Source organism: Myxine glutinosa, chromosome 1 (genome assembly GCF_964187855.1).
Source record: "Myxine glutinosa chromosome 1, kmMyxGlut1.1, whole genome shotgun sequence".
Lineage (NCBI taxonomy): Eukaryota > Metazoa > Chordata > Myxini > Myxiniformes > Myxinidae > Myxine > Myxine glutinosa.
In genome coordinates this window covers 156,252,047-156,264,359 of record NC_136261.1, presented here as the reverse complement: position 1 = coordinate 156,264,359, position 12,313 = coordinate 156,252,047, and positions in this window count along the sequence as shown.

Genomic DNA, 12,313 nt, shown 5'->3' with positions numbered 1-12,313 from the left:
TGACAGGATGGTCTAGAGATGCGCATTTGCCTTTAAGCTGGAGTTTGAATCCAGAAGCAGATATAAAGACCGTCACCCCGGTGTTTCACAGGAGGAGTGCACTGTGCCTCAGATGGATGTGAACAGGCCGAGCGTCCTGTCTGCCGGCATTAGTTTGGTGGAAGTTAAAGATCCCGAGTCGTCCTTTGCAAAGAATGGGTGTGTTATAACCAGGACCATGAACCAATTCCAAATTCCTGCCACTTTCAATGGAACATCAGGCATGGCCAGCCAGTTGATGAAAGACCCAGGCCTAAACATTCCCTGGTCAACCCCACAGCAAGGATGAATGATTGGGGTTGTTAATGCAGTCGTGGTAGAACGAGTAGAACAGCTGAGAATGTCAAGTTAACCACATTCGCACACTTCTTGTTTCACATTAGCATATTTTTTGCTATTATCATCTATTAGCATATTAAATAAACAACAAACCTGTTTTCGAAAACTTCAGCCAAACCCTTGCGTCACATGGTTGGTTGACTCCAAATTATGTGCAAGGATTACTCCCATCGGTGCGAAGTTAGAACCCAGGATAATAAATATGGTCATTTGTGTGAAATGATATAAGTTCATGTTTCAGGTTTAATAAGGCTGGTGTAGTCGAGTTATTACTTAATTTCATTCTGAAGGATCTCCGCAACACCAGAAACAGTCATCTCCATCGGCATCCAGTTCCACTTCTAAAGCATATTTCTGCCTGCTTTTCTCATCCTACCCCTCGGTAACTGTCTCTATTATTTACCCGATGCTATACCATTGAAGACCCTGTTCTTTTTTTTACCTTTCACGAAGGACTGATGAATCTGTCAGTCAGATATTTGGCCCAGAATGCAATCATCACTCAATAAGCCTTGGAACGTTTACCTTGTGCTTTGTTTCAATCTGTAGCTCAAGCACCTGCCCCCGAAGCACTCATTTGTCAATGTCTTATCCTTGTGCCAGTCCTGCTGCTGTCATTTTTTGCTCGACTCTTGATAGCCCTCTTGAGGCAGTTTCTGACTGAGTAGATGGGGGAAGTGCAGTGGATGTAGTAGATCTAGACTTTCAAAAAGGTTTTGATGAGGTATCACACAGAAGGCTTTTGGTTAAGGTAAGAGATTGTGGAGTGGCTATATAGTAAGGGAAACATATGAAAATCTGTTAACTAAATTGTTACCAATAAATTTCTTCACCAATATGTTTGTAAAGGTGTGTAATAACATGTGTTAAAATGTTGAAGGTCAACTCCTGTGGGAAACCCAGAAAAAAAGCTGTTGAATTCGGGTACCGAAAAATTATTTTCGAGAATTTTTATTTTTTTTAATCGGCCCTTAAGTAACTTATCAGGGGTCAAATAAGGGTTTTTCATGATTCTGAGTTGATTGTTAACATTTATATTTCACCACAGACACTCCTTTGTGGAAAAATAATTTCTAAATATATCTCATTTTCTACTTTGCAGGACATGGAGTCTAGCAATATGGATGAAGACGTTACTCCACCTGTGCTCAATTGCTTCATCTGTGCACGCTCGGATACACCAGCTGAAAGGCTCATACAGGCAACTCCAAAGGGATACTCAACTTTATTGAAACAAGCAGAAACTGTCGAAAATGTTACTGTTGTGGAACGTATGAAGGAGGCTCAAAAGGAAGGAAAACTGAGGTACCACCAGAAGTGTAAAAATGATCTGTACAACAACTTTGTTGCAACCACCAAGAAGTCAGCTCAAGCATCAAAGGCAGAGAAAGAGTCATCAAAGTTGAAGAGAAGACGCACTACTTATGAGTTCAGTTCATCAACTGGCTGCAGTTCTAGAAGATCACAGTCAGTTGACCTCCTGTATAAGGATGTATGCATTCTTTGCAACCAACCAGCCCAGCTCTACAAAAATAATCCAGCACAAGCTAGAAAGAAATACAGAGTGCCAGATAATTTGACTGCAGATACACTGAAGGCAAGCTTGCTGAAGACAGCACGGAGTCGCGGGGATGACTGGGGCACTGAAGTCACTGGACGCCTGGAAGGGATCAACGACTTGGTAGCAGAAGAAACACTGTACCATTTGCGATGCAAACTTATGTTTGCGAGAGGTGACAGTTTGTCCAAGACTGATGAGGAAGGAAAAAGGAAGAGAGGACAGAGGAGTATTAATGAGGAGCGAGAGGCAGTTTTTATTGAATTCTGCGAATGGTTAGACTCAGAATTAGAGCATGGGGTAATGAACATGGACCAAGTCCATGAAAAGCTGCAGGAGTTTGATCAGTCACCAGAGAAGAGCCTTTATTATTCAAAGCATTGGCTAAAGATAAAACTTCTAGAGAAATACGAAGACACCTTGTATTTCACAACACAGGAAAGAAGGGCAGATGTACTCTGTCTCAAAGATGGCACCGACAATATTCTGCGAGGGCATCATGCTAATCTTGACCATGGAGATGAGAAGACTCAGATCATAAAGACGGCACTCAAGTTCATATCCAATGATATTGCCTTGATTGATTTAGGTCCAAAGTCATACCCCACCACACACAGTATGACTGACATCGATAGTCAGCTGACACTTGTTCCTGCAAGCCTTCAGATGTTCTTGAGACCGATTGTCAAGACAGACGAAAGAGTTGCCGTTTGGGGGCAGAATTTTATTAAGGCCTGTCGACCTCGGTCTGGAGTATTGCCACACCAAATGGGGCTTGCCATACAACTTGATCATAGATTTGGGTCAAAATGGATGCTCAACAAGTTCCACCGGCTGGGATACACTGAGTCTTACACGGAGACACAAAACTACAAATACTGCTTCCTTAATAGTAGGAGTGGAGATATGTTCCAGATACTTCTGGCAATCTTGACACCATTGTGGAGGAAACCGAAGAACAGATCAATGATGAGGTTGCGGTTGATGCTGCGCTTGAGGATCAATCAGTGATGACAGCCAAAGTGCCAGCCAGTGAAAGTGAATTGTCAAGTAATGATCAGGTGGTCTTTATGGAGGTTGGGGAAACAAACAATGCAGTCACTCAGTTTGTTGGAGACAATATAGATTTAAACATTGTCTCTATTCACGGAAACACTCCCTTTCACTCAATGGGTTGGATCGAAGTCACCTCTCCGGCACCACCTTTGCCAGATCCACAGACAACAGCAGCTTTCCCCCGAGTGAAGTTGAAGGCACTCGACAAAGCTAAGATCCTGAGAGGAACTGAAGTAAAGATTATTCCATTTACGAACAGGAAACAGATAGGAACGAACGCGATCATGTTTCTCCCCCTCGCTGAGCTTTCCTCCTCCCTGGCTCATGATCAGCCACTCCTCACTCCAGGTGACACACTCTGGGCAGCGGCAGGAGTGATCAAACCAGAGACTCTACCTCCAACAGAGGGTGCAGCTGCACAACATTCACTCCGTGCCTACCTGCAGACCCGGGACTGGATCCTTCTACAGAGCATGTCTCTGAACCCCAGTGACTATGGATGGACAATAGGTGTGCATGGGTATGAGCCAGTTCCAACACTGGACCCCATGGCTCCTGAGGAGCTATTGCAGTTCACGAGCTGTAATTGTCATGGAGATTGCAGCAACCGGCGATGCAGCTGCAAGAAGAATGGGGTCATGTGCATCTCGGCCTGTGGAGTCTGTAATGGCATTACATGCAGAAACTGCAGTCATGATGTTGTTGAGTCTGAAGAAGACATAGACAATGACTGTTGAAACTTCTGACATTGTGAATGAGAAATAACTCTTGAGTATTATATATGTATGTGAAATAAAAGCTACTTTGTGTGTAAATGTAAAAGTGAAAATATAAATGTTAACAATCAACTCAGAATCATGAAAAACCCTTATTTGACCCCTCATAAGTTACTTAAGGGCCGATTAAAAAAAATAAAAATTCTCGAAAATAATTTTTCGGTACCCGAATTCAACAGCTTTTTTTCTGGGTTTCCCACGGGAGTTGAACTTCAACATTTTAACACATGTTATTACACACCTTTACAAACATATTGGTGAAGAAATTTTTTGGTAACAATTTAGTTAACAGATTTGTGAAATATCTCATAAAATGCCCTTACTAATAGTAGAGTACCAACTTGATTGGAAACTGGCATAGTGATAACTGATAGGAAGAAAAGACTGGCTGTGAATGGGAGAATGTAAGTTGTGATGTACCCCAGTGATCAGTTCTTGGACTGTTATTATTCCTAATTTATATCAATGATTTGGACCGTGATATTAAGAGTAGGCTTTCCAAATTTGCAGATGACACTAAGATTGGTGGTAAGGTCAGATAAAAAAAAATTGTGGATACCTTAATGGATTGGGAAACAGACTGGCTTATACGTTATATACAATGCATTCAGAAAGTATTCAGACCCCTTCACTTTTTTCACATTTTGTTATGTTGCAGCCTTATGCTGAAATCGTTTAAATTCATTTTTTCCCTCATCAATCTACACTCAATACCCCATAATGACAAAGAGAAAACAGTATTTTAGAAAGTTTTGTAAATTTATTAAAAAGAAAAAACTGAAATATCACATTGACATAAGTATTCATACTCTTTGCTATGACACATCAAATTTAGCTCAGGTGCCTCCCATTTATCTTGATCATCTTTGAGATGTTTCTACACCTTGATTGGAGTCCACCTGTGATAAATTCAATTGATTGGACATGATTTGGAAAGGCACACACCTGTCTATATAAGGTCTCACAGCTGACAATGCATATCAGAGAAAAAACCAAGCCATGAGGTTGAAGAAACTGCCTGCAGAGCTCAGAGACAGGATTGTGTCGAGGCACAGATCTGGGGAAGCCTACAAAAAATTTTCTGCTGCATTGAAGGTTCCCAAGAGCACAGTGGCCTCCATAATTCTTAAATGGAAGAAGTTTGGAACAACCAGGACTCTTCCTAGAGCTGGCCGCCCGCCCAAACTGAGCAATCGGGGGAGAAGGGCCTTGGTAAGAGAGGTGACCAAGAACCCGATGGTCACTGTGGCTGAGCTCCAGAGATCCTGTGTGGAGATGAGAGAAACTTCCAGAAGGACAACCGTCACTGCAACACTCCACCGATCTGGGCTTTATGGCAGAGTGGCCAGACCAGAATCACACACACTCGAGAGTGTGCGCAGCGTGCAGCTCGATCCTCGATCCGGACGTGCAGCCTGGATGAAGTAAGGTCCGAAGGACGAACCGCCGCCTTAAAGTCAGCACGAACGACGAACTTCAGCACAGGTTGGACGAGCTTCAACACAGGCAGGGCTAGATTCAGCGCAGGTTGGACGACCAGCTTCAAGATGAGTCGCGGGAGGGGCCAGCGCTTGCAGGTCAGCCAGATCAGAGCGAGGGATCGGTGAAGAGCGATGGACGTTGGCGAAGTCAGAGGGTCGTCAGCGAAGCGAGGGGGTCGTCGGCGAAGCAAGAGCAAGAGGCATCGGTGAAGCAAGAGGAGCGCCCACAAAGCAAGAGGGTCGTTGGCGAAGCAAGAACAAGAGGGTGAAAATGCGATGAGCGGGGGTTTTTATCAGACCAGAAAAGATTCCAGAATGTTCCACAGCCTCCCATTGGCTGAGGTTGGTCACGTGCATGCATTCAATCCCTCCTCCCCCTAGGAAGGTTTCATTCCCCCTTCCCTCTTTCATTCGGGGAGGTTTCACAACCCACCATTGGTCGCTTGCTGGTGATGTGTCCACAACTCCTCATTGGTCACGTGGGCTTCACTTTTGGCCATGCCTTCCTGCACATCAAAATGTCTTCCCTCAATCACACAGGTTTGAAATCCTCCCTACCTTCAACGCATATTGGTGTGGATTATTATACAATGGGAAGGGGCTAATCTTCACATTCAATAAGAAATAATTTAACTACTGCAGGCTACATGTTGTCGTGCAATAAACTATAGGGGGTTTGCCTTTATGGCAAAACCACAACTTTACATATATATATATATATATATATGACTCCATGGTAAGATCTCCAACCTTTAATTGAACAAACAATGACTCAACGTTTCGATGAACAACATGTGAAGCCACACTCCTCCGTTAATCTTCCTCAAGAGTGATAAAATCATCTCAACATCCCCTTATATGCAAAGTGGGCGGGGTATATGCAAAGTGGGGTGGGCAAAGCTGGACAGCCAATGAAACCGTATCACACCGCTCTCATGAACGGAGACGTTATTGACCAAATTCAAAAATCAACCGCATATTAACGGCTTAAAATAATCCTGTAAGCAATGCTGGATTATAACTCAAGTGTTTAGAAAATCAGGAACAATAATTACATTTAATTAAAAGTTAAACTTGTAAACAATTAAATTGCAAATTAAATTAAAACTGTAAATATATGAAAGCAAAAAAAAATTTTTAAGATAAAATAAAATTGCCATAATATCAAGATCATCACATGGGGCCCTATGCGGTAAAGGGGAATGCGGGATGGAGGGGGGTAATAGGGGGGGATAGAATGGGGGGGGGGGAACCAGAGGGGGGTGGAAGCGGAGGGGGGGGGGTTGGGAGAGGGGTGGTTTGGAGGGAGGGGGGGAGGGGGGAGGGGGAGGGTGCAAATTGTCCGAATAAAAACCTTGTGTGACATATTATGTGGACTCGTTGTTCAAAGTACGGAATGCCTGCTTCGTTTACACAAGAGTGGGTCAAACGCTACCGGTAAGTCAACTACCTCTTGTGTGATCGAGGTAACAGTTTCTTCTGTGTGCCAAGCCTCCAAAACACGTCTTCTGTTTCTGTTGGGTGTGGAACCCAAAATATTAACCCGATCCCATAAAGGTGTGTGGCCTTCCTTAAGGCCGTGTTTGGCAATAGCGGATCTGCTGGGAAAATTACATTCAAATGCTTTTTGGTGTTCAGCAATACGTTGACCTAAGGTCCTCCCGGTTTCACCCACATACTCAGCTCCACAACCACAGGGCACTACGTATACCACCCCTGACCTATCCTTCCTCGGAAGCTTGTCCTTGACCCTCATAAGGGCTTGGCGAAGGGTGAAAACCGGTGTGAAACTCACCCTCACTCCTGCCGATTTCAAAATTCTGCCGACCCTCTGTGAAACCCCCGGTACAAAAGGGAGAACACACAAACCCTTTGGTTGTTCTCTCGGTCTCAGCCTGTTGTGTGGGGAAGCCCTTATCGTTTTCCTGTTGGGTAGCAAGCTGTCAGGATAACCATTTGCCCTCAACACATTTTGAAGATGGTCCACCTCACTCATCTTGTCTTCAAAGGTGGATGGTAAATCACGTGCTCTTTTTGAGAGGGTGTGCACCACCACCGATCTATATATCTATATATATATCTATATATATATCTATATATATATATATATATATATATATATATATATATATATATATACATACATAAATATATATTATATATATATATATACATACATACATACATACATACATACATATATATATATATATATATATATATATATATAGATATATATATATACACATACATACATACATACATATATATACATACATACATACACATACATACATACATACATACATACATACATACATATATATATATATATATATATATATATATATATATAAATATATATATATATATATTGTTGCGGATATGAGGATTGCATTTTTTTGATTGTGTGTATTGTATTGTGGTAAATTGTTGTGTAACATTGGTTGGATATGGCCCCTCCGGCCTCCAGAGTTGTGTAAAGGTAAAAAGGGCGTCCCGGTAGTTAATTCCATGAAACACCACATTGCAGGACACTATAAGACCCTTGTTCAGTAGTTTATATCCTTATTATGTGTTTTAGGGTAAGGCCTTGTCGTCCATTAACATGACACTCCATTGCACCGAGTGAAAGAGAAAGATTCCCTTCATTCCCATTCCCAAAAACCTCCATTTCCCCATTCGTAATGGCCAAGCCTCAAATTGGCAATTACATCCCCTCCAATTGCCGCCATTGACCACGAGGCAGGGTTGGGGAAGAAAGGCGGGTCCCCACCTCGTTATTGAGGGGAGGAGTGAGTCAGCCCCACTCAACCAACCACGAACAAGGGGTTGGACTTGGAGAGGGTGTGGAGAGAAACATCAAGGAGGTTCGCGAAGGTTGAGGGGCGGGGCCTATATAACCCGCCGCGGGACGTTCCCCAAAGAGAGTCGCAAAAAGGTCCAAGGCAGATGAGCTGAGAAGAGAGATGAGCTATGACAAGAGCTGAGTTGTGAGGTCCAAAAGCAGAAGATCATCCAGGGAAGCACAAAGCCTGCTATTCGTCACCTTGCTCGCCAGCAGCAGCGTCCACAGCAGCAACAACCCTCGACAGCCGTTTGGGGCCTGGACGGTGGTTTTGAGCAGGGCCGCGAAGGGACAGCGGCTGCCCAATGAGCCGATCGTGCTGCCGGACCCATTGGACTTTCCTCTCCTTCCAGCCATTCCTGCCTGCAAGTTCCCCATTCGTGTACGTGAGTTTGTTCTGTTTGTGCTGTCCAGGGTAGTCAATTAAGTCTGTATAAGCTAGTATTTTCCCTGTGTCTCTAAAAGCTTCTGTATATTATTTTCTTATCTTTCCTTCTCCTTGGTTATTTTGAGCCTGTAAATAGTAAATAAATTTAGTAGTATTTTCAACCTTTGTTTCGTTTTTTTATTCCTTTTCTTCACATCCGTCGTCTTTGTCTTTTCCCTGATTGAATAGCTGTGGCGCGATACGGCCAACGTCTGGGTGAATCGGGTTGAGTCGGGGAAAAACTGTTCGGCCGCGGTGCCTCCGCTCGGCAAACAACATCCTTAACCGCGGACCATAACAATTAGTGTAACGAATTTGAGAAGTGTAACGGATTTGAGAAGTGTAACAATTTTGAGAAAGTGTAACGAATGTGAAAAGTATGGTTTTGTTGTGTGTAACTGACCCTCGTAATGTAAAGAATGGTCGCAGCTCGTCCTCTTAGTTAATTCCATAAACCTACACACAGGACACGATATATCCTTTTAAATAGTTAGTCCCTTATTCTCTGTGTAGGCTAAGGATGTGTTTCCCACTAGTTTGACTCTTCATTGCACCGAATTAAATAAGAGTAGGCCCTCTGACGCCCCATGGCAGCTTCCAAGTGCCAGGTTCGCCACTTTGCTGCAATTGCCTCTTTAGGCACTTTACTGCATTTTCATCTGCCGTCCACTTTGCTGCATTTGACTCCATTACGCACGAGGTAACGCCGAAGAAGAAAGGCGGGTCTCCACCTCGTCATAGAGGGGAGGAGTAAGTCGGCCCCGCTCATCCAACCCAGAACAAGGGGTTTGGCTTGAGAGGGCGGAGAGAGAACGTTTGGGGAAGGTTCGAAAAGGGTGAAGGGCGGGGCCTATATAACCCGCCGCGGGACGCTCCCAAAGAGATACGAGATGAGCTTTGACGGAGATGGGTCCAGGAGATGCGCTGGAGACGAGCAGGTGTGACCGAGCCGCCGTGAGACGTGCCGCGCTGCAGGAAAAGCGGACCGGGGCAACGCAAGGAGCGCACGAGGCAGCAGTACAGAGGAAGGAACTTCGCCCGCGCAGTTTGGGACCAAAGCTCGGCTTCTTGACGGCAGTGCCTTCTGGCCCGACCGTGCCCAGTACCCGCTGAACCTTCCTTGCCTCGAAAAGCCACCCATCTCCAAGCCATTCATTCCTGCCTGCATTTCCCCGTGTAAGTGTGATCGTCCGTCTGTCTTTAACGTTGTCCTGGGGTTTATTAATTAAGCTTGTATAGGTAAGCTAAAGATTTCACTGTGTATCTGCTCCTTCCATTTTCTGTATATAACCAACTGCTCTCTTTGCTTTGGCTTGTGAAAATAATTAATAAAACCTGTTATTCCTCCGCACGTCTTCTTCTTCTTCCTCTTTACATTCGGTCGCTTTAGAGGTTTCCATATTGAATAGCTGTGGCGCGATACGGCCAACGTCTGGGTGAATCGGGTGAATCGGGGAAAACTGTTAGGTCGCGGTGCCTTCGCTCGGCAAACAACATCCTTAACCGCGGACCGTAACAATATATATATATATATATATATATATATATATATATATATATATATATATATATATATATATATATATATATATATATATATTGTTGCGGATATGAGATTGGCATCCATCCATATCCGCTTGTAAATATTCCCCTATTTCCTCCATACTTCCCAAGTATCCCCAATCCCCCATTCCCTAGTCCCATTTCCTGTAAACAACACTCTGTAGACCCGACCTCCCCCTATTTCCCCCATTAAATGTCGCATCCAGGTCCACCGCATCTCACGTAGACAACTATAGGACATCTTGCTAGTTATTCTTAGTTTATGTCAGTTAAGGACTCGTTTCCATTAATTCTGACTCTTCGTTGCACCAGAATGTGATTGTATGGCACCGTTAGGAAGTTTAGGACCTCCCAATACCTCCCCGCAGCTCTTCCTCACGGTTCAGCAACAACAACAGCAACAGCAACAACAACAGCGGCGGCGGCGGCGCGGGGAGTGTGCGTCCTCACTCCGGCTTGGTTGGTGGGGGGTGTTGGGAGGGCACCAAGCCTTTCCAACGAGCCGCCATCGACCATGTGCTCGACGGGGTTACCAAGTAGGGGCTCGCTGTCAGCTCCTCGTCAAGGGCGGAGCCGGGTAACCCCCGCACCCAATAGAAGCGGCGGACCGATCCCATCTGGGGCGGAGCCAACGAGCCGAGGGCGTGTCACTCCCCGCTGGACATGCGCAGGAAGAGGGAGGTGACGTCAGATGCGCCCCCAGCTTGGAGAGAGAAGTCGCCACCTCCAAGCGCTGAATACCTCCCCGCATCTCTGGACTGGACCGTGCCTGATTCTGTCCCTGAGCCAAGGTGCACCTTGTGCTATCGACTGCCTGTCCTTCCCTGCCATCAATCCCTGTGTAAGTCAGTCTTGTTCCGTTTGTCTGTGGTCTGTCTGGGATAGATAAGATTGTGTCTAAGTGCCTATCTCTTCTGTGCTTTACCTCATACCTTGTAATCTACCCGTTTCTGCATCACCAATATTATATCCTCCTCCGGAGGTCTTGAGAACTGTACCCCTTGTGTCGTTGCATTTATCCCAGCCGTTGTGTCCTTTCCTTCATTGATTTAGCATAGCGCGATTTGGCCAACGTTCGGGTGTAATCGGGTAAACTGTGCGAACACGGCGGCCATTCCGCTCGGTCAAGCAACATCTAAGTCGTGTCCGTAACAATATATATATATATATATATATATATATATATATATATATATATATATATATATATATATATATATATATATATATATATATATATATATATATATATATATTGTTGTGGTTTTGAGAACCCACACTCTTGTAAATAAATATGACATCATTAAAGGGTTAACGGTTGCACCCCATAGGTAGGCCACAAGCAACACGTAGGCCACCATAGGACTTCAGTTATTTCATTAGTATGTGTATAGGTAAGGCCATGTTTCCAATAGTTGAATCTGCGTTGTGTCAATCAAATAAGGAGTAGGTCCCCATTCGTCCATTTTGAAAGCCTCCCTCTCCAAGCGACGCCATTACACGCCCTCCAGTCTGCCCCATGGCCTTCCAAATTGTTACGCACCTCGGCCAGCAGCAGCTGCCTTAGCGCTCACTCAACGCCGCCATAATCCACGAGGTGAGGCCCGAGAAAGGGGGCGGAGCGCCAGGAAGAAGGTGTGGCCACGTCAACCCACCATCAGGGCGTGGCTGGTAAGCGATAACCAGTCAACCAGGGCTGAAGTGACATCGCCGACAGGCGTGGCTTTGGGGCTCGGGGAGTGATCGCTTGGTTGAGTTATAAAAGTGAATGCAAAGCCCTTTCACAGGACTGATGAGATATACGGTGCGCTTGATGAGAGAACTTACCGGAGGACTGATGCAGTGGCGCTGATTAAAGGAGGACCTTATTAAAGGAGGACTTATCGGGAGAGCGCACCTTTGTGAAGAGAGATACGGCACGCTTGATGAGAGAACTGTCCAAGACGGCGTCGTACGATCAGCGTTGTAAAGGACTGGTTGGAAACACGCTGTGCAAAAGGACCTTGGAGAGAGAGGGCGTTTGGCACAAGTGTGCATTTATTACATACGCCATAGGACACCAGCTTTCCCCCGCTATATAATTGTCCGGTCGCGTTCCAACTACACGCGGAGCTGCCTGCCGGGTTTCGTCCGCTGGATCGGAGCTTGGACCGGAGTCTGGACCGGAGCTGGGCTGGAGCCTGGACGCGTTGGTGACCATCAACCATCTACAATCCCCGTGTGAGT